Source organism: Anabrus simplex, chromosome 1 (genome assembly GCF_040414725.1).
Source record: "Anabrus simplex isolate iqAnaSimp1 chromosome 1, ASM4041472v1, whole genome shotgun sequence".
NCBI classification, from domain to species: domain Eukaryota; kingdom Metazoa; phylum Arthropoda; class Insecta; order Orthoptera; family Tettigoniidae; genus Anabrus; species Anabrus simplex.
The window spans coordinates 672,041,145-672,064,141 of NC_090265.1; positions in this window are offsets into that span (position 1 = coordinate 672,041,145).

The following is a 22,997-nucleotide window of genomic DNA, read 5'->3' on the forward strand; positions in this document are numbered from 1 at the left end:
TCTGTTAAACTCCCTTATCTATTAAAATTAGATTTAAATTTAATAATAGCAAAGCTCACTTTTGTTTATAAACAAAAAAGGAGCAAGATATCTGAAGTTACCCTAGACTTCCAACACGTAGTCACTGATTGAGCTTTGCACAGCTCTTAAATGGGCATCTATCATGCATAAAAAGAACCAATAGAGTGGATTCCTAGACTCGATCTGCAGATATGAACTCCAGAATTTTTGTTTAGTTTAAATTTGTTTACTTCATTCATTTCCTTTGTTGCATTCAAAGTACACTCATGTTCATAAAAACCAGAATACCTTGAAAGACTAGAGATAAGAAGTTCATATTCACTGGAATGTGCATTAGTATGTTCTGAAGAAATGATTAGCATCACATGTCGGCCCTCAGGTTCAAGGTCCACATTGATATCTTGGCGCACCACCACCCACTGGTAAAATGTGCCTGCGGCTCTGGTTGTCGCTATAAAATAAAAGTAATGGATCAGTGTGACTTGAGCAGACATGTAGGATGCCTCACAGGCATATGTGAGAACTGTACCTTCAGATGAGTGAGTTTGAAAGAGGATGTATTATTGGCATGAGAGAACGTGATGCATCCATCCAGGAAATTGCTGCTCGTGTGGGACGAAGTGCGTCAGCAGTGCAACGGGTGTATACGGAATGGTTCACAGAAGGCCGTAGAACATGATGAACCAAGCTCGATAGCTGCAGTTGCTTAAGTGCGGCCAGTATCCAGTAATCGGGAGATAGTGGGTTCGAGCCCCACTGTCGGCAGCCCTGAAGATGGTTTCCCATGGTTTCCCATTTTCACACCAGGCAAATGCTGGGGCTGTATCTTAATTAAGGCCAAGGCCACTTCCTTCCAATTCCTAGGCCTTTCCTATTCCATCGTCGCCATAAGACATATCTGTGTCGGTGCGATGTAAAGCAAATAAAATATAAAAAAAGAACACGATGAGATGGGTCTGGTCACTCCCCCAGACCATGCCCCCCCTCCCTCTGAGAAGATCAACACCTCATCCGAATGGTATTACAGAACGGCTCTGCGTACTCTTTGGCTCTGGCGCAACAGTGGAACAGTTTAACACATTGTACACTATCAGGAGTGACAGTCCGTCACCATTTATTGCAGTCTGGGTTACCGGCGCGTCGTCCACTTCTCCGTCTACCTTTGACTAATGTGCATAAATATGCTAGGCAGCAATGGTGTATGGAATGACGTCACTGGGGACAGGAATGGCAGCAGATAGTGTTTTCGGACGAATCTAGGTTCTGTTTTTTGTGGCCAGCACCATGAGTCCTCTGGAACATTATTCTTGGCTTTCTAGACCAGGGCCGCCATCTCACCATTAGATAGCTCCTCAATTGTAATCACGTAGGCTGAGTGGACCTCAAACCAACCCTCAAATTCAGGTAAAAATCCCTGACCTGGCCAGAAATTGAATCTGGATCCTCCATGTAAGAGACAGGCATGCATCCTACAATTTACATATTGAAAATACAATAAACAGGTAAACAAATCTAAACAAGTACTGGTAGGGCCCCTTAATGCTGACCTGCTTATAAAATCTTCCAAACTGGCAGTAGAGCAAGATCCCTGCCATTTTCATGCCTTGTCTCTTCGCCTTTTGGTGTTAATTGCCAGATATTGTCCTTTCAGAAACCGCGAATTCACAAAATCCTTATATTTCAAAACTCTTAAAAGAGGACCAACCAATTTGATAAACATAAGTTTTGTAATTGTGCTTAAATGTATGATGCTCTTGTTGGAGTCATGGTCAAGTTCATTTGTAAAAAGTCACATTCGCACTTGCTCATCAAAACTGGAATGTTGCGTATGGTGTTAAAAAGGTGCAAAAGAGATGATGGATCTTTCTTCTCCATAAGATATTCTCATAACCTCTTAGGATTTGCCATTAATGCTTTCACGGCCCATACTTATAGACATGATATTGTATAGGCTTTTGGGCTTGTGCCAGTATCATGTCTCTTAGGATTTATCTCTCAGGAATTGTATTAACCATAAAGCCAACATAAAACATTAGTTTTTAATTTTGCTTAACAACTTGAAACTTCTTCCAGAGTTAGTAATTTGTTTGGCAGCTATTTGAAAACTGTGAAAATGTATGTTTTTCCTTAAAGTTACCAAGAGTTTAACAGGTATATGCAGTAGCAGCGATTCGGAGTTAGAAGTGAGAGGGGGGGGGGGGCACAAAAATAAAAATGTATAAACAGCACAAAGTACCTGGGTTTAAAGGGTATATGAGAGGGGGGGGGGGGCGTAAAAATTGGAAAAAATGTAGGTACAAGTTTTTTAATGCTCTCTGGGTGAATTTCGATAGAGACTTAAAGGTTGAGTCTACCAATTTTAGTGCCGTAATAATAGTACTACACAATAGAACTTTCACCAAAGGGACAATAATTAGGTCTACACGTGCATTACAATTAAATAGAAGTTCGATGCGATTATACAATTACAATGTCATTTAGTATTTGACTACACATTAATAAACAGACACTACACAGACACATTTACAGCGAGACTGCCAGAATGACGAATGAGCGAGGCAACAACAATATTTTCTGAGTATTTCTGCTAAGTGTCTTAACACTGTAATTAAAGGAATTAAAGGAAGGAATTAGCTGAAAAACAACATGGATTGTACAAATATATTTTTTATAATTTCTAGTTTCAGGCAATTTTTTAAATAACTCTTAGGTTCTTCAATCTATCGAAATTTAATAGTCGGGTGACTAAAATGGAAGAAAAATTAATTTTTTCTCCACAAAGTGCAGGGAGGGCAATCGCCCCCCCCCCCCCCAATTGCCGCTGCTGGGTATGTGTAGCCGAGAGACCTCCTGGAAAAAAAAGCACTGGACAAGGGACATGAATATGAGGAATTCAATTTATCAGCATGCAAATTCTCCACATCCACTCTGAAGGACACACTAATAATACTCTCGGGAAATGTGTGTGTAGGAGGGGGGAGGGAGGAGGATGGCGAAAGCATGCAGTAGAATCATGGATATGTTTTTGGGGTTTAGAAGTCAAGAGAGCAAGTTATAACAAGTAACTAAGAGCTTACAGAATTCTTCCAAGTTCAAAGGTCCAAACAAAATAAAATTTTATATAAAAAAAATGTTTTAAACAAATTAAGAAATTTTAATCAATTCCCACTGCTGTCTTAATACTGCCACAATATCAATGTATAGATAATGCTACTGAGCTAGTACACAGAGATTATGGTTGCTATGGTTGCAATATTTTTTTTTTTTTTTGCTAGTGGCTTTACATCACACCGACACAAATAGATCTTATGGTGACGACGGAATAGGAAAGGGCTAGAAGTTGGAAGGAAGTGGCTGTAGCCTTAATTAAGGTACAGCCCCAGAATTTGCCTGGTTTGAAAATGGGAAACCACGGAAAACCATCTTCAGGGCTGCCGACAGTGGGATTCAAACCCACTATCTACCGGATGCAAGCTCACAGCTGCATGCTCCTAACCGCACGGCCATCTTGCCCGGTGCTATGGTTACAATGGTGTCAGGAAATTGATGACTAATTCCAGATAGACTCCCAGCCCAAAAATATATCTGTGTTAAAACTGCCTTTCTGAACACAGTGTAGGTATTAATCACTAAACATCAAGTGTTCTTGTCCTTGGAGCTAGGAGTCAGCTGCTGAGGACAAACTCTGGGAAAGAAGTTGAAAGTGATCCAACGAGGCAGAAAAATTGCTATCATGACAACATCCCGACATCACCAGTGAAGTAATAAATGTAAGTATGATTAAAAATACAGGGTGGTCAGAAACAATATGAACCGATTATATGAGCTTTAAAGGATTGGTCATACTGTCCAACAATTCAAAAGAAATAATTCGATATCCTGTGCCGTTGTCATTTTATCATATGCTGAAGTTTGCCAATCAGATTACTTCGCGGACAAATTCAATTGGACTTTGTGAGGTGGTGTTATTAAATCTGCACATGGCTTAAGACCGGCTTGAGAGTACCAATGATGTCAGGGGAGAGAGAGGGGTGTGTTTGTGTTTGATGGTGATCTCTCAGCAAACCTCTCAGCCAGTCTTAAGCCATATGCAGGTTCAGCAATACCACTTCACAAAGCCCATTTGAATTCATCTGCAAAGCGACCTGACTGGCTAACTTTGGTAACTGATATAATTATATTGGCATGAGATATCAATTTTTTCTTTTTTTTTTTTGGAATTATGGATCAGTTTGACCAACCCTCTTATGCTCATATACCTGGTTCACGTTGCTTCCGACCACTCTTTAGATTACAGTGTAGCAGACTAAAGACAAATTCACATTTGTGTTTTTATTGGTACACTCTGAATTTAAAGTATGAAATTGTAACAGTTTAACGGGTTGGTTACACAATTAACATCAAATAATAATAATAATATATTTATGAAACCAGTAAACACAGTAAAATAAACTTAAGATTCAACAGAAGCGATACACTACAAAACGTAAACAACATGGTGGGAAACATGACAGCTACAAAATGGATGTGGAAAGCAGCATGGAACCCTGCGAGGTAAATGGAACGTATTCTTTGTGAAGGAAAAAAATGTAGAGGGTAATTACCCTTGAATAACAGATATTTATTTTAAAAGGAAACAAGGCAAAACTCACAATAGAAAGAACAAACCAAAACTCAAAGATATTTATAAAGTAAATGTAAGTGTTAACTGTGCCTCCAGGCATACGCAATTCACCAAACAAATTTTAAGCACAATTTAGGTATCCAACGATACATGACGATTTAAATGAGGGTTAATCCCAGTCTACACAAGGTAGGGAAAAAGGTCCTGACACAGAGGCACACAAAACTTGCATCACCACCTAAAATGCTTCCAGCAGTGAGCATAGATTTTTGTTTGTTTTTTTTTTTGCTAGTTGCTAGTTGCTTTACGTCGCACCGACACAGATAGGTCTTATGGTGACAATGGGACAAGGAAGGGCTAGGAGTGGGAAGGAAGCGGCCATGGCCTTAATTAAGGTACAGCCCCAGCATTTGCCTAGTGTGAAAATGGGAAACCATGGAAAACCATTTTCAGGGCTGCCGACAGTGGGGTTCGAACCTACTATCTCCCGAATGAATACTGGATACTGGCCGCACTTAAGCGACTGCAGCTATCGAGCTCGGTGGCATAGATTTTAAGTGCATGTGTTAGGTGACACAGAACTACGGGAGGCAAACCCGAGTAATAAGTAAATTACATTATTAGTTAAAAAAAAAAGGGAATTGCCTATGAAACAAAATGTACATGATCTTAACTGAAAAGCTAAGTCATTTTGACAATTTTAGCGGTGAACGTGAATCTTGAGGATGAACTTCTGCGCAAGGAAGGAAATTATTACATTTAAATGAAGTTAATGTCCAAAATAAAAGAAGAAACAGTGCTTACCCTGAGAGAGGTATCCCATGATGGGACCGATGCAGGAGCACGTCCACTCTCTAGGATAGTGAAAAATCAAAGACGCCAGAGACTACCTTGCTCCCACAGAAGGAACGGGTAAGATCGAGAAACAGGAAATGTTGCAACCACCAAAAGAACCAATCAAAATACAGGCTTCACCCTCGACTTTCACATCACAAATTACATTTGATCTTATTTTCGCTGACAGATGTTCGAGGAAATTCTTTTACACAACAGGAAATGTGCCTCTAGAACGGCACGTGTAGGTACATACTGTTTCACAATTTTAACAAAAAATTTAAAATTCACATATAAATGATCATTTTGATACAACACAAAAAAAAATTTCCAAAACAGAATTCTTCCAAGTTCAAAAATCCAAACCAGATAATATCTTGTACAACACCTAAAAAAAAAAAAAAATCATTTTTGAAACAATAAAGTAAGAAATTTCCATCAATTCCCCACTGCTGTCTTAATCCTGCCACAGAAATTACATCATAATTTTTTTTGTAACCAAGAACATTTTTTTTAAATTTTTAATTTCCTGAAGTTACAGATAGTTACAAGAATCGAGAATACTACAACAAATTTATACATGTATAGCGCACAGCAGTTATGAATAAAATAAATGTTATTTTATTTTAAATATTGTTGATTTGTGGTGCATTGAGTGTGAGGATGAATGTAATTAATGTCTCAATATCATGACGGACCCCTTTAATGCTGTGGGGGCTAAGCATGGTTCACATCTTTGCTAATGTTGCAGAAGTTGACAAAGAAAGACATAAACTAGGTTTCCAAGTCAGGAGCAGCTACCAGTGGCATCTGTTCGCTGGATTAAGGGTAGCCTATGTTTACAGTGAGAAAGGACACAAAGGACATAAGAATATTAAATCAAGGGGAGTCTGATAACAAGAACTGATGATGACTCCAAGGGAGTCAAAACCGGTCTTCACCCAATAAATTTAATATATTTTACAATGTGTTGAATGGTGGAACATCCCTCAAACTCTATCATATTTGAAAGGGGAATCATTGAATTGAGTTGCGTTATCACCTGCTAGCTTCTTACAAGCTGGGAGAGACTATCGTGTTCAGTCAAGCATGCGTTGCAACTTTTGAGACCGGCTTTTTTACGATTCATAGAGCTATTTTGCGACATAGATAGTAAGAAGAGAGTCAGTGAGCAAGAGATTACTTCAATTTTGGACTCCACAGATGTAGATGAAATTGAATTTTCATTTCATGAGTCTGAAGATGGAAATTTAAATAGTGAGTCTTCTCAGCGCAAGAGTGATTCAAGTCTCTCAGAGAACAAAGCACCTGACGAAAGGACTGATGTGAGAGACTTACCAGGTGTATGCATAAGTCTTTTCTGTTTTCACTGAGAGATGGTGCCAGCCAATAGTATGCAGCATATGAATTTGGCACATACGTCAGTTTGTTCGTCTGACATTAACCTACCAACACACACACGAGTTGAGTCCGCCAAACACTATGTGTAGTGATCATGAAAAAGAACATTTGCAGCATTTGGTAGAAACATATGGTGAACACGCTTCATCAATTAGAACATGTGAGACATGGTTTTGACAATTTAAACGTGGTGATTTCAATGTGAAAGACAGTGCGCACTCTGGAAGACCACAAAAGTGCGAAGACGAGCAACTCCAGGCATTACTGGGTGATGACCCAACTCCAACTCAACAGCAATTGGCACGAGCATTAAATGTGTCACAAGAAATAATCAGCAGATGTTTACGAGCAATGGGAAAGATTAGTAAACTCAGTAAATGTATCCCACATGATCTGAATGAACAGCAAATGGAAAATCGCAAAATCACTTGTGAAATGCTGCTTCATTAGAAAATCATTTCTGTACCGAATTGTGATGGGTGACAAAAAATGGATTTATTTTGAAAACCCGAAGCGGAGAAAATCATGACTGTCACCTGGCGAAGCCGGTCCTTCAACACCAAGGCCATATCACTTTGGCAAGAATACCACGCTTTGTGTCTGGTGGGACCAGAGCGGTATTGTGTATTATGAACTCTTGAAGTCCTGCAAAACCATTAATGCACAACGCTATCACCAACAAATTGTTAATTAAAATCATGCATTGATCGAAAGATGACTGGAATGGGCCAGAAGACTAGGCAAAGTGATTTTGTTACACGAGACAATGCGCCATCTCACACAGCGAAACCAGTGAAAGACACCTTGAAATCGCTTGGATGGGACATCCTTCCGCACCCGCCGTTCTCCTCGACGTGACACCATCTATCACCTCTTCGCATCAATGGGGGACGCGCTCGCAGAGCAGCACTTCAGCAATTTCGAGGAAGTTGGAAAATGGCTCAACGAATGGTTTGCCGCAGAAGACAAGCAGTTTTTCTCGCATGGTATTCATAACTTACCTGAAAGATGGATGAAGTGTGTAGAAGCTGATGGCCAATATTTTAAATAAACAAAAAAAAAAAATTCCCTTGAAAATTACGTGTTTTCTTTACCACAAAAACTGGTAAAAACTTATGCATACACCTGGTAGACTCAGGACCTGCAATTACTATTCTAATATATACTATTAATCAAGCACCAATTTTACATTCATATGTAGACATGGTGACCAAGCCTACAGGGTACTTTAAACTATTTTTTATAACAAAATTTTGACATAATTCACCTGGAAACAGTAATTCAGGGAAACAAATGGAAACAATAGGCAACATCTCCAACTAGAAGATGTAGAATCAAAGACTGGTCATCTTGAACTCTATTTGATATTAGGAGTTTGTTTGAAATAACAACTTATTTTGTGGAAGGACTCTTGCACCTTTTATGCGCTAACATGCTGGCACAAAAACTTTGCTAATATCCTACGCACCTCTGCGATGGAGTATATTCAATATTCAAGGTAAATAATTATTATTACATACATATGCATATTTATAGCTAGTGTTTGATAATTCTCGATGAATTTTAATTTGTCATATTTTCAGTCAATGTACAGACATAAAACACTGCTGCCTGCGCAGGGTTAAACCTCATTTCTGGGTTGTGGAAAAATAAGATGGTAGTCTTACCACTGAAAAGAGACTTGCTATTGAAAGATGGAAGAGATACTGCAAGGAATTGTATGTAAACATGAGTATAGAAATGGATAAGAATGTTGTCATGCAATGTTCACCTGTCTCAGAAAATGAACCACACACCACATGAACTGAGGAGTGAGAGAATGGACAATCAAAACACCTGAAGAAACATAAGGCACTGGGAAGTGCTGGTATATCTGGAGAAATGATCGAGGAAATAGGAGAAGAAAATAATAGCGTATGGCCTCCGGAGCGCCTTAGTGTAGGTCGTTTGAGTTGACGCCTGATAGGTGATGTGCGCTTCTATGAAAATGGAGCCCTAGCTATAATGAATTCTAATGCTGAAATGAAATGGCGTATGGCTCTTAGTGCCGGGAGTGTCCGAGGACAAGTTCGGCTGGCCAGGTGCAGGTCTTTTGATTTGACGTCCATAGGCGACCTGCGTATCATGATGAGGATGAAATGATGATGAAGACGACACATACGCCCAGCCCCCATGCCAGCAAAATTAACCAATGATGGTTACAATTCCCGACCCTGCCGGGAATCCAACCCGGGACCCCTATGACCAAAGGCCAGCACGCTAACCATTTAGCCATGGAGCCGGACAATTCTAATGGTGAAGACAGCACATACACCTGGCCCTCAAACCATCGGAAATAACCAATGAAGGTTAAAATCTCCGACCCAGCCGGGAATCAAACCCGGGACCCCTTGGACCAAAGGCCAGAATGCTAACCATTGAGCCATGTAGCTGGACAATGGGAGGAGATGGCATAATATTAATGTATTCCATCTTCAAAAAAGTTTGGGAAGGTGGCATATGGTCCCAAAACTAGCTCATTTCTATCTTCGTACCTCTTAACAAAAAGGGATTGACAAGAAACTTTGTAAACTATCGCACAGTATCATTGATATCACAAGGAAGTAAAACCTTATTGCATATCATGAAGAAATGTTTGAAACTTTATATCAGCCATCAGCTTCCACCAGAACAAGCTGTTTTTGTTAAAGGAAGAGTGTAATGTGTGCTGTAACAGTTTATATATTTGACCTAGTTCAAGTAAATTTTGGATCATTTAAAATTGTATTAAATTTTACCGTCAAAATTTGTGGGACACTCTGTACTCTGTACTATTCTATCCTCTTTGCTCTGTACTGCACATGTCTATTTTTCTGGGACTTGCACAAGATACAAGCTTTGAGAAATTTCCAAGGACAAGACAACAAGCGTCAAATTAAACATTTAAATTTGATTGGTTTAAATTAATCAAAAGGTAACTCCCGTGCAGTCATTGGTTATTAATTTTGCTGTGCCATTTCCTGTTACACCATCCAGCACAGGCTACCTTCGGGAAGCACGTCGCAGGGTGAATTTAATTCTGTCTTCAGCATCGTGTAGAGCGGACATGTTGTCCGGGAGCTCTGTGCTCCTTGGGAGCTCTGGCTTCTCTTGGGGTAAGTAAGTCCTAAATTTCCTAATGTAACTTAATTTTATTTTATTTCAAGTTTTAATTTATCACAGGAGTTTACAAATCGATCTTTCTATCAGAAATCTATTGTAATTCATGATGGTGTAAAGACGTCTTACATCCATTTTCACGTTGGCACGAGGCAAGCTTTTTCTAACAGTTTTGTAATTTAAATTAAATTTCTCACTAAGTTTGACCTCAGTAATCTGCTTCATTTGGATTTTTTTTTACATATATTTTATTTTTTGGTGAAGGTGGTCGGTTGACATTACAAGTATTTTCCACGAAGACTAGTTCCGATACCGGTAAGATTGTAAGACTGAAACTTCATTTCATCTGGGTTTGTATTTCTATTTTGTGTTTATGCTACTGGTAGTGGTCCTAATTTCCTTTTGTTTGATGTTTTTTTATAATGAATAGGTATTAACTAAATTATTCTTTGGTCGAAGTTTCACCCACAAAAATTCTTTGATCCATAACCTAATGGGGTTCCTTCTGCTATCCACATCCTGCCTGTAGTTGTCATTTTTTTTATCTTGTTTAATTTTGATGTTATGATATGTTTTTCATTATTCTAAATTTTACTTCATGTTCCAAATGTTTTTTTTTTTTTCTTTTATAATTGTTTTATTAAGCCCCCAATTGCTGCTACTTGAGGACAAATATCAATGCATGTCAGCTGATTGAGAAGGCACATGAGTTCTATGTTCCAACTTCTCTCTTTTGACTGTGTACTGTGGATAAAGTTGTGGATATGTTCTGGAGGAAATAGGATTTCTACCCCATCTGATAAAGGGTCTTTGCAATAACAACATGAACAAAATAAGAACTGATGGTGACTGCTCATCAGGCTTTAGGTTTTTTTTTTTTTTTTTAAACAATTTGCTTTACATCGCACCGACACAGAGAGGTCTTTAGGCGACAATGGGATAGGAAAGGCCTAGGAGTGGGTAGGAAGTTGCCATGGCCTTAATTAAGGTACAGCCCCAGCATTTGCCTGGTATGAAAGTGGGAAACCATGGAAAACCATCTTCAGGGCTGCCGACAGTGGGGTTCGAATCCACTATCTCCCAAATGGAAGCTCACAGCTGCATACCCCTAACTGCACGGCCAACTTGCCCGGTCTTTGGTATTTCAAAAGGTGTAAGACAAGGCTGTATTCTATCACCACAGCTTTTTAACAATGGTGGTGAATACATCATGTTGTGTGCCTTGGATAACTATGGAGGAAAATTTTTGGTTGGTTGAAATAAAATCAGTAATCTACATTTGGCAGTTGACACCACACTTGTTGCAGGCAATACACGAGTGCTGGATGAAATAATGACTTTGTAGAACATGGGTAAAACCAAACAAATGATTGTGAACATAAGTGAAAAAATTCAGCAGACAGAGAACTTATAACATCTCCTGGAAGTTCATCAGTTTATCTATCTGCGTTCAGTAATAGACAACACTGGCAACTGTCAAAATGAAATCGGAAGGTGCAATGTGCACTGTGATATGGCAAAATAGAGCCATTACTATCAGCATGAAAAAGAGACTAGTTCAGTTATACATCATCTCTGTGTTCCTTTATGGATGTGAAACCTGAATCATAAAGGCTGTGGACCGAGCTCGATAGCTGCAGTCGCTTAAGTGTGGCCAGTATTCAGTATTCAGGAGATAGTGAGTTCAAACCTCACTGTCGGCAGCCATGAAGATGGTTTTCCATGGTTTCCCATTTTCACACCAGGCTGTACCTTAATTAAGGCCAGAGCTGCTTCCTTCCCACTCCTAGCCCTTTCCTGTCCCATTGTCGCCATAAGACCTATCAGTGTTGGTGCCATGTAAAGCAGCTTGCAAAAAAATAAAAAATAAAGGCTATGGACAGAAAACACATTGGTGCATTTGAAATGTGGTGCTGGCTTAGGATGAATACTGTGGAGAGCCAGGCGAACAAATATTTTCATCCCCCATGAAGTCGATCAACGCTCCTTACCACACATTGCAGGAAAACAAGGCACCAACAACTTCAAGTATGAAGCCGCAAATGTTCTAAAGGCTCTCCCGCCATGTCTCATGTGAACTTGGTATGATGAAGGGACCTCAACCTTATATGGGAGCACAAGCTTAAACCCATGAAATGGCTATGGCTTTTAGTGCTGGGAGTGTCTGAGGACAAGTTCGCCTCGCCAGATGCAGGTCTTTTGATGTGATGCCCTTAGGCACCCTGAGCGTCGTGATGAGGATGAAATGATGATGAAGACGACACATACACCCAGCCCCCGTGCCATTAAGGTTAAAATTCCCGACCCTGCCGGGAATCGAACCCGGGACCCCTGTGATCAAAGGCCAGCACGCTAACCATTTAGCCATGGAGCCGAACGCTTAAACCCATGTAGCACATTGATGAACTGCAAGGAAACCTTGGCCATGGGATCCCCCCATATCACTGGCACTTCAATCCAATAGAAATGATATGGGGTCAAATCAAACATTATGTTGCACAACATAACAAACCATTCACTCTCAACGAGGTTGAAAAACCTTACTGTTGAAGCCATCAGTGAAGTGACTCTGGAAGTACCGTACATCGTATTGAAAGTGCAACTAGAATTCGAATATGCTATGAAATGAGAATGCATACTCGAGGATGAGGAAGATAATTTTATTATTTGCCCTGGGAAAAAAAATTCCATATCCAGTTCAGATACGAGTGCCGAAGAGAAGGAAGCTCTGGAAGGAATAGAACCCATAATTAATAGCAGTGGCAGTGATTAGGAAAGTATAATTTATGATTTGATTGATTGATTGATTGATTGATTGATTGATTGATTGATTGATTGATTGATTGATTGATTGATTGATTGATTGATTGATTGATTGATTGATTGATTGATTATTTATTTATTTATTTATTTATTTATTTATTTATTTATTTATTTATTTATTTATTTATTTATTTATTTATTTATTTGTGGGTGATCAGCTCAGTGGCTTCTGGCTTCCTACCTGGAAAACTGAGGTTCAAATCCTGGTCGATACTGGGTTGAGATTTTCATTTCTAAAAAAACACGTGCCATTAGCTAGGGCATCCAGCCTTCAACCTCAAGTCAAAACCAAAATTCCAAAATGAGTGTAGGTGGTTGTAGCAAGTTCAGAAATAGTTTGGATAAGCTGAAGAAAGTTTGTTTTAATAAATATTTTAATTTTCTATAATATTATAAGTTATTCTCATTTTGTTATATCGTCTGACTCCTCGGCTGAATGGTCAGCATTGAGACCTTCAGTTTAGAGATTCTCGGCCATGTTGGGGATTTTAATGAAGTCTGATTAATTCTTCTGGCTCGGGGACTGGTATTTGTGTTTGTCAAAACATTTTCCTTTTCATATTCAAACAACACACAACACTACCAACCACCATATAAACATTCAATAGCGATTACATCCCTCCATAGGGTTGGCGTCAGGAAGGGTATACGGCCGTAAAACAGGGCCAAATCCACATGTGCGACACAGTTCGTACCCGTGACCCTGCAGATGTGTGGAAAAGCGGTAGAAGAAGGTGTTGGTGATGATTATCGTTTTAAGAGGATGTACAACTAGGCAACCATTCTCTATATACCGGTAACATGTTTCTTTTTTTTTTTTTTTTTTTTTTTTTTACAAGTTGCTTTGTCGTTCCGACACAGATAGATCTTATGACGAATATGGGATAGGGAAGGAAGCGGCCGTGGCCTTAATTTAAGTACAGCTCCAGCATTTTCCTGGTGTGAAAATGGGAAACTACGGAAAACCATCTTCAGATCTGCCAACAGTGGGGTTTGAACCCACTATCTCCCGAATACTGGATATTGGCCGCACTAAAGCGACTGCAGCTACCGAGCTCGGTTTGTAACACTATTCAGAGAGGAAAAATGGAAGGGATCCGATACGGTACTTCGAAAAATGAAGGTATTGGCGAAAGAAAGACAAGGGCCACGAAGGGCGTGAAAGACTCCCTAGGTCTTGAGTTCTCTAAAACCATCGGGGTGGAAAAGAACAAGAGTTGACCATGGGAGGTTGGATAGGATAGATGAAAGTGAGAAGCCTGGAACAAGTGAAAGCAGTGCCTGGACTCAGCTGAGGGCCTCGTAGTTGCCAACCCACACTCCCAAGTTAAGAGCCCCTGGGGCACCTTTTAGCCGCCTCTTACGAAAGGCAGGGGTTAATGTGCGTGTTATTCTACCACCCTCACCCACAGGGGGAGAAGAAGAAAACTAAGAAAAAGGACTCGAACAGTGTTTGTTAGACAGTATTAACTCTTTTAGGCTAAGGTTAACCGCTCACAATGTTAACAACTTTGACAGCTGCCAACGTTCTTTCGTTAGGGACTAGAGTGGTGCGCATTTAGCAGGCACGATCATTTACGGCTCTTTGGCGAATACACTCATATCAGCGAAACACTCGAGGACAGTAGAACGTTAAACGACTCCTTGATGCCAATAGAAAAAGATCTCCTTCGGAATCTGAAGGCAAGACCGAACTTTCATGATTCCATAATAGAAGTGTTTGCAGAAAAAAATCGCCGAATTGAATGGACGGACAAATCGTAATTCGTAAATGCCATTTTGTTTTTATATAACTGTTTATAGCGTAGCGCATCATGTTATAAATGGTTTGACCGATAACAACTCTTAAACTTTGCGCCACGCCACTGAACTCTGGGAGGGAGTTAAGAAAATATGGGCTCTTCTAAGAATGACATTATTGCAGGTCAAATCTCCTTAACCTGTAAAACAACATCGTCCGAATCCACCTAGCTTCACATAGTGATACAGGTTTTGTTTTCTTAAGCCTCATTCACAATGCAAACGTAACCGTAAAATTAACGTATCATTTGTGGTATTCACAATGGAGGAACGTAACATTAACGTAAAGAGTACACAGCAGGCAATCAAAACACTGCCATGTTATTTAGCACGGAAGTCGGGTTTTGGGCTATCTCGCAGTTTTATATTTCAGTACCGGTACCTCGATGGAATCAAACAACGTGGTAGCGGAATTCATATTAGTTCAAACATATATTGCTTTGCTCCTGGGAGCTGTGTAGGCCTACGGTACCTGAAAAGGCGATCTAAACAACGGTGCAGAAAACGGGTTCATCCCTTGAATCAAAGAAGGTTATCTCAGGGCGATTTCGGTAATCTACTGTAAGAAATGAACCTCATCAGTTCGTTTTGGACATGCGGATGAAACCTGAACTGTTCGCCTTTCTTACTATTCGCTTCCCCTTTTCTAATAAAAGGAAATGTGAGGTCTCCTTTACCGACATCTATGACCCTATCTATCACACCCCGATGAGATATTTGGATCTATTTGTTTGGATGATATCGTTTTCGTAAACTAGTAGTGCGTCATAACGTTAAGAAATATACAGGGACACTGTTTTATTTATGACAGGGATTGTCTCGTCCGTTCGCCAGAGCTGCGAGCTTGTCTCCCCCCCCATTTACCGTCAGATTTCATTGCCAGAAGATACACTGACTGACAGAGCAAATGCAACACCAAGAAGGAGTGGTTCGAAAGGGATGAAAGTTGGGGAAAAAACAGAGACGGCACGGACGAATAATTGATGTTTATTTCAAACCGATATGCAGGTTACACAATGCGCACGGCATCGACTCAGTAGGATGTAGGACCACCGCGAGCGGCGATGCACGCAGAAACACGTCGAGGTACAGAGTCAATAAGAGTGCGGATGGTGTCCTGAGGGATGGTTCTCCATTCTCTGTCAACCATTTGCCACAGTTGGTCGTCCGTACGAGGCTGGGGCAGAGTTTGCAAACGGCGTCCAATGAGATCCCACACGTGTTCGATTGGTGAGAGATCCGGAGAGTACGCTGGCCACGGAAGCATCTGTACACCTCGTAGAGCCTGTTGGGAGATGCGAGCAGTATGTGGGCGGGCATTATCCTGCTGAAACAGAGCATTGGGCAGCCCCTGAAGGTACGGGAGTGCCACCGGCCGCAGCACATGCTGCACGTAGCGGTGGGCATTTAACGTGCCTTGAATACGCACTAGAGGTGACGTGGAATCATACGCAATAGCGCCCCAAACCATGATGCCGCGTTGTCTAGCGGTAGGGCGCTCCACAGTTACTGCCGGATTTGACCTTTCTCCACGCCGACGCCACACTCGTCTGCGGTGACTATCACTGACAGAACAGAAGCGTGACTCATCGGAGAACACGACGTTCCGCCATTCCCTCATCCAAGTCGCTCTAGCCCGGCACCATGCCAGGCGTGCACGTCTATGCTGTGGAGTCAATGGTAGTCTTCTGAGCGGACGCCGGGAGTGCAGGCCTCCTTCAACCAATCGACGGGAAATTGTTCTGGTCGATATTGGAACAGCCAGGGTGTCTTGCACATGCTGAAGAATGGCGGTTGACGTGGCGTGCGGGGCTGCCACCGCTTGGCGGCGGATGCGCCGATCCTCGCGTGCTGACGTCACTCGGGCTGCGCCTGGACCCCTCGCACGTGCCACATGTCCCTGCGCCAACCATCTTCGCCACAGGCGCTGCACCGTGGACACATCCCTATGGGTATCGGCTGCGATTTGACGAAGCGACCAACCTGCCCTTCTCAGCCCGATCACCATACCCCTCGTAAAGTCGTCTATCTGCTGGAAATGCCTCCGTTGACGGCGGCCTGGCATTCTTAGCTATACACGTGTCCTGTGGCACACGACAACACGTTCTACAATGACTGTCGGCTGAGAAATCACGGTACGAAGTGGGCCATTCGCCAACGCCGTGTCCCATTTATCGTTCGCTACGTGCGCAGCACAGCGGCGCATTTCACATCATGAGCATACCTCAGTGACGTCAGTCTACCCTGCAATTGGCATAAAGTTCTGACCACTCCTTCTTGGTGTTGCATTTGCTCTGTCAGTCAGTGTATTTATTTCCACCTATTACTTTTTCGGTACGGTACAGCGTATTTGTAATTCTTTTTCCTTCTATCATACATACACACAAAGATTATTTTGAAAGAGAAGTGCAAGCGTTTTGTCGAAAGAATTCATTATATCGTGCACAACACACAATGTTTACCGCTGCTCTGATTGGCTGGTTCTTAAAGTTAACGTAAAATTAACCGCAAGAGCTTGGAGTTTGCAATCCTTTAATTTTACGGACTCGCAGTTAAGTTTACGTCGGCGCATTGTGAATGGTTCCATTAGATAAGATGGCCGCTAACTTCTAAGTTAACGTTAATTTTAAGTTTACGTTACGTTACGTTTGCATTGTGAATGGGGCTTTACATTGAGAGTGAAAGTGACCGATTTTGTCTTTCATAGTCCGGTTCCATGGCTAAATGGTTAGCGTGCTGGTCTTTGGCCACAGGGGTCCTGGGTTCGATTCCCGGCAGGGTCGGGAATTTTAACCTTAATTGGTTAATTTCGCCGCCACGGGGGCTGGGTGTATGTGTCGTCTTCATCATCATTTCATCCTCATCATGACGCGCAGGTCGCCTACGGCCGTCAAATCAAAAGACCTGCATCTGGCGAGCCGAACTTGTCCTCGGACACTCCCGGCACTAAAAGCCATACGCCATTTCTTCTTCTGCCTTTCATAATCGAGAACCGCTTATTAGAATAATCGAACTTCCTAACGAAATTCACAGTTTTGGCGACTGTGTCGAGCTTACCTAATGGAAGTGACAGAACAAGCGATAGAACTACTACTACTACTACTAAAATGTTTTCATTCCTCCCCTGAAGGGGGAGGTATGCATCTTAAGACGGTGACGCCGTCTCTCAGGCCGGGAGATTTGTTACCGCAAAGGAGATGCTCGGAGAAGGTGAGGGGGTTGGCGGCCTTGGCCTATACTAGGAAATGTCCCGGCATTCGCCTTAGTGCAGGAAAGTGGAAAACCACGGAAAACCATTCTCAGGACAGCCGACGGTTGGGGCCAGCAATGAGGTTCAGCCCTGTCCCGTCTCCCGAATGCAGAGGCGTAGAGCCACAGTAGAGCCGTGGTCACCCCTCCTCTGTTCGGTTGGCCGGTCAGAGTGCAGAGCTGCTGGACCACGGACCAGCCTTGGCCACTTTAAGGGGCGAGACCCACTCTGCATCTACCACCCAGCTGTAGAATGGAACAGATTCAGGTAATGCGCTTCACAACGCGTATAGAACGTGAGAGGATGAACCGCTAAAATTCGGGCTCGTAAACTGCGAAACTTCAAATGAGAAAGATGGAAATCTGAATCACATTATAAGATAAGCATATGACACATCGTTCCATTTACAAAACTTGAAAGCAATGAGAAAAAACGTCGCTCATATTTTTGAGTGCAAGGCATCGGAGAGTGATATCGCACCGAGCTCGATATACTCATACTGTAGCTGCAGTCGCTTTGCGGCCAGTATCCATTATTCGGGAGATGGTGGGTTCGAACCGCACTGTCGGCAGCCCTGAAGATGGTTTTCCGTGGTTTCCCATTTTCACACCAGGCAAATGCTGGGGCTGTACCTTAATTAAGGCCACGATCGCTTCCTTCCTACTCCTAGCACCTTCCTGTCCCATTGTCACCATTAGACCTGTCTGTGTCGGTGCGATGTAAAGCAACTTGTAAAAAAAAGTGATATCGCAGTCCAGGCACTATGTCCCTCTTTCCTCGCCACACTTCGTGCGCTCTTTTTTGTATGTTCCAAAGGAGCGGGAATCGAGGGGATAGGTGGGTAAGGCTTCGGTCCTTCAGATGTAGAGACACCTTCAGATCGCCGCTCGCCGTCCAAATGTGCAGTAATTTAATTGAGTTCCAGTACCGGTTTCGCTTTAGCGATCCTTACCTGGACTTTTCAGAAAATATGTATAAGAATAATAATAATAATAATAATAATAATAATAATAATAATAATAATAATAATAATAATAGTTTATGCATTGTCATTCGTAGAAGATAGACTGTTTATGAGATGTTATTTGGAGTGATGAGCCTCGCTGTGTGTTATACCATGATTGTTGTGTTTGTTTCAGTGGTGGGTGGTAGACCTGGGTGGCCACCCATCCGGGTACTGACCATGCCCAATGTTGCTTAACTGCAGGAGTAGCCAGTGAGCCCCGTCACTGTTTTTTTCACGGAATATTGTTAATTCGCGTGTGCCGGTTGTTAGTGGCACTATAAAATTTTGAGAAAACAATTCAGCATCAGCATGTGTGTGCATCCCGCCTCGGCCCTGCCACTCCTAAGGAGGGAGAGAGCTCGGACATTCTTCGGAAGACTCGGAACAGACATGTGCTGCGGTGTCACGTGTTTGCTGTTGCATCAATATGACGTCTTACTGATTATTTATAGTTGAGAAAATCATTTGTATATTTCAATAGTATTACTGTTCTCAGAACAATTTTAGTTTATTTGAAGTTACAGTGTGCCTGACCGTGTGGGGTTACTTTTGTAAAAAGGCTGAACCGTATAAAACAGGTACTGGATAAACCATTCTCGCAACTGAAGTATGCAGATAAATTGCTGATAATTTAAAATGGTAATCCTACCCCACATCTTTCCCGGAATCAGTCTCCTTGTACTCTCAATGTCCCTGGCTTGGGGACTCTGTATTTATCATGTCTTCGCAATTCATTTCATCCTTGTTATGTCACCACCAAGCCTTTCCCAGAAGACACGATTATTATTATTATTATTATTATTATTATTATTATTATTATTATTATTATTATTATTATTATTATTATTATTATTATTATTATTATTATTATTTCAGGGTTAGGATTTTTAGCCGCAAATTTCAGATGAAAAAAGAAAGCGAAAAGGTGCTCAAATAAGGTAAAAGAGGGACAAAAAGGTGCTGGTTTATTCAACTAATTCAACGAGTTAGCTTTCCTCTATTCTAGTTTATTGAATTACAAACAAGTACATCAAATTATCACTCATCAAAAGAAGGAAAAAACATGAAGCTGTTGTACTTCAAGACATTAAACTTCTCTCCATTTTTAAAAGTAAGTATGTTTCTATTAGGAGATAGTCAGAATGTCTTTGTAGATGCTAAAGCTTCTTTCGACATCCACAGAAACCAGTGAGGCAAACCTTGTATTCACTCGGAATGGTAACTCTACAGATGTGGCGAATTCCTCAATGCCTGGATTCTTCTGTAGACTAGACTCAAGTTTGTCTTTGGCAAAACCATCTAACTGATCCCTTACGGAAGTAAAAATATCCCAATGTTTTTCCTTTTCCAGACCTTGTTCTCCTAATCGTTTAATAACTGCAGTCAGATACTTGTAACTATGGACACAATACAGTTCTGTCTGCAAATTATGCATTTTCTCCGATAACCGAAGTTGCTGTGCCTTGGAAATTGCACCTACGTCGGCTGGATCCAAAGAGAGCACTAACTCTCTGATCTTGTCAAAATTCTCACACAACATAGCAGCACACTCAATCCACGATCCCCAGCGAGCAATGACTGCGGAATTTGGGAGGGGCAGGCCAGTTGTTTTCCTGTAGGAAACAACACGACTCAGAGCTTTCAGTAGAATCTTTTTCAGGGCAGAGATGAATTGATTTGCGATGTCGTATTCGTTCCTTATGGATTCACAAGCCCTGTGAAGGGCATGGACCAAGCATGTCACATGCTTCAACTTAGGAAGGTTTCAATTGGTTAACAGCTGAAACCATGTGTGGAGCTTGGTCCGTAACCACAAGAAGTTTTTCAAACTCGATGCCAGCAAGGCGGAGTTTTTGGCAGAAGTCCCATAATTGATCGCATTACTGTACTGGCATTGGCTTTCTGCAGCTCATACATTTTTAACAACATGGGCTTAACGTTCTCCCCTGCTAAGGGAAAAACTAAAATGTTCAAAACATATCGTTCCGTTTAGTTTGTGGTTTCATCCACAATGATTCCCACGTCGCAAACAGACACTTTCTCTTTGATTCTCTATATGGTTTCTTGGTAACCAGGCTCCATTTAGTTTTTTCTTCTCTCATCGGGTTTTGACATATTTGTGTATTTTTCAAGAAATTCCTTGAAGGCTGGATGGTTCACCTTATTGCGTGGAATTCCTGCTTGGGTAAGAGCTGCACACAAATCAGTGTGTAATTCCTTCAAATTTTGGCTTTTTGAAAAACTCTGTTGAAACGCATTTCGTAATATAGGTTGCCGCGATTTGTTTGCTTGAAGAGTCTTATTCATTTGATGCTTTAGAGCTGGAAATGTGTTGTTTGATGCGATCTCGCTGATGTTTTTCATCTAACAAAATTCTAGAATCACAAACAGTACATCGTATAACAGTTCAATCAGTGTCTATGGAATCTTGTTTGAATTCCTGAGCCAGCAATAAATCGGGCACTGGACACCTTTTAAGCTGGGTATCGACTGCGCGCGGCAGTGTTCGTTGCTTTGCCTCGCGAAGTCGATACCATGTTGCCTCGCAGGCAAGACGAACTCTGCCGCGCTCGAACTTGGCGCGGATCGAGCCAAATCGGAGCGGTCTCTTGTCCCGCGGCAAAGGGATTTCAGTGCGCTGTGTTCGTTCAGTTGAGACGGGTGTTAGGGTGGTTCTATCGCGGCGAAATGGAGAATGAAATTTGTATTGCTCTGATACAGCTGTATAAATATGAAGAGATCTTGTGGAATCCCAAAAGTACTAATTATCACAACAATGATGATGATGATGCTTGTTGTTTAGAGGGACCTAACATCTAGGTCATCGACCCCTAATGGTACGAAACGAGGCGAAATGCAATGACAATTTAAATGTACAAAATTCAGCCACTGACCAGAATTCAAAACGTGATGATGAAGAATGAATGAATGAATGAATGAATTAATATGAATTTAAAACAATCAGTGGATCCGACCCGCAATGCCTCACCTGACCAGAAACAATATTACGGACCAAGGGACTGTTTCCAAAGCACAATCCTGAATCGATGATACTTGTTGTCTAAAGGAGTTCAATATCATTGTCAACGGTGCCTCATAATGGCGCTTATCGCTAGTAAAGGAGAACCATGGTATTTCTCATGTTGCGGCACTAATCAAAGGTAGCGTAAATTCGAGGTGTTCCAAACATTACTCACAAGTATTGTACGTCGTACACGTAACGCAGATCTCTGGTGTTTCTCACATAATGGCGAAAATCATAGGCAACGCAAACCCATAGTGTTCCTCACCTAGGTGTGCTAATCACGGGCGCCGGCATTCCCATGGTGTTGCTCATATTGTGTTACTAACTACAGGCAACGCCCGGGCCCGTGGTGTTTCTCACTTAATGGTACTAATCACGGGCAACGTAAGACCGTGGTGTTCCGCAGGCAACGCCCAGACCCGTGGTGTTTCTCACTTAATGGTACTAATCATGGCAACGCAAGACCGTGGTGTTCCGCATTTAGTGGTACTAATCACAGGTACTGGAAACCCACAGTGAACCCCCCTCTACTGCTACGAATCACAAAACTATTCAGTACCTAACAGAGTGGTACTACTCGCAAATAAAGGCGACCCATGATGTTCCCCGCATGATGGTACTAGCCACAAGTAGTTTCATGGTTCTAATGCCATCATCCCTTGCTCACCCCTTTTAGTCTCCTCTTACGACAGGCAGGTGATACTGTGGGTGTATTTTTCGTCTGTGCCCCCACCCCCAAAAGGGGGTAAACAAAGAGAGAAAAAAAGAAAAAAGTAGAGATCCGTCAATTCGAAAAACGAAGTAACGGACGAAGAAAGGCAAGGGCCACGAAGAGCGTGAAAATGAAAGACACCCTTGGCCTCGAATGCTCTAATACCGTCAGGGTCGGAAAAGAACAAGAGTTGGCCAAGGGAGGTCCGACAGGATAGATGAAAATGAGGAGCCTGGCACAAGTAAATGGAAGAAATGCCAGGACTCAGCTAAGGGCCCCGAGTCGCCGACCCACGCTCCCAAGTTGAGAGCCTCTGGGGCCCCTTTTAGTCACCTCTTGCGACAGGTAGGTGATACCGTGGGT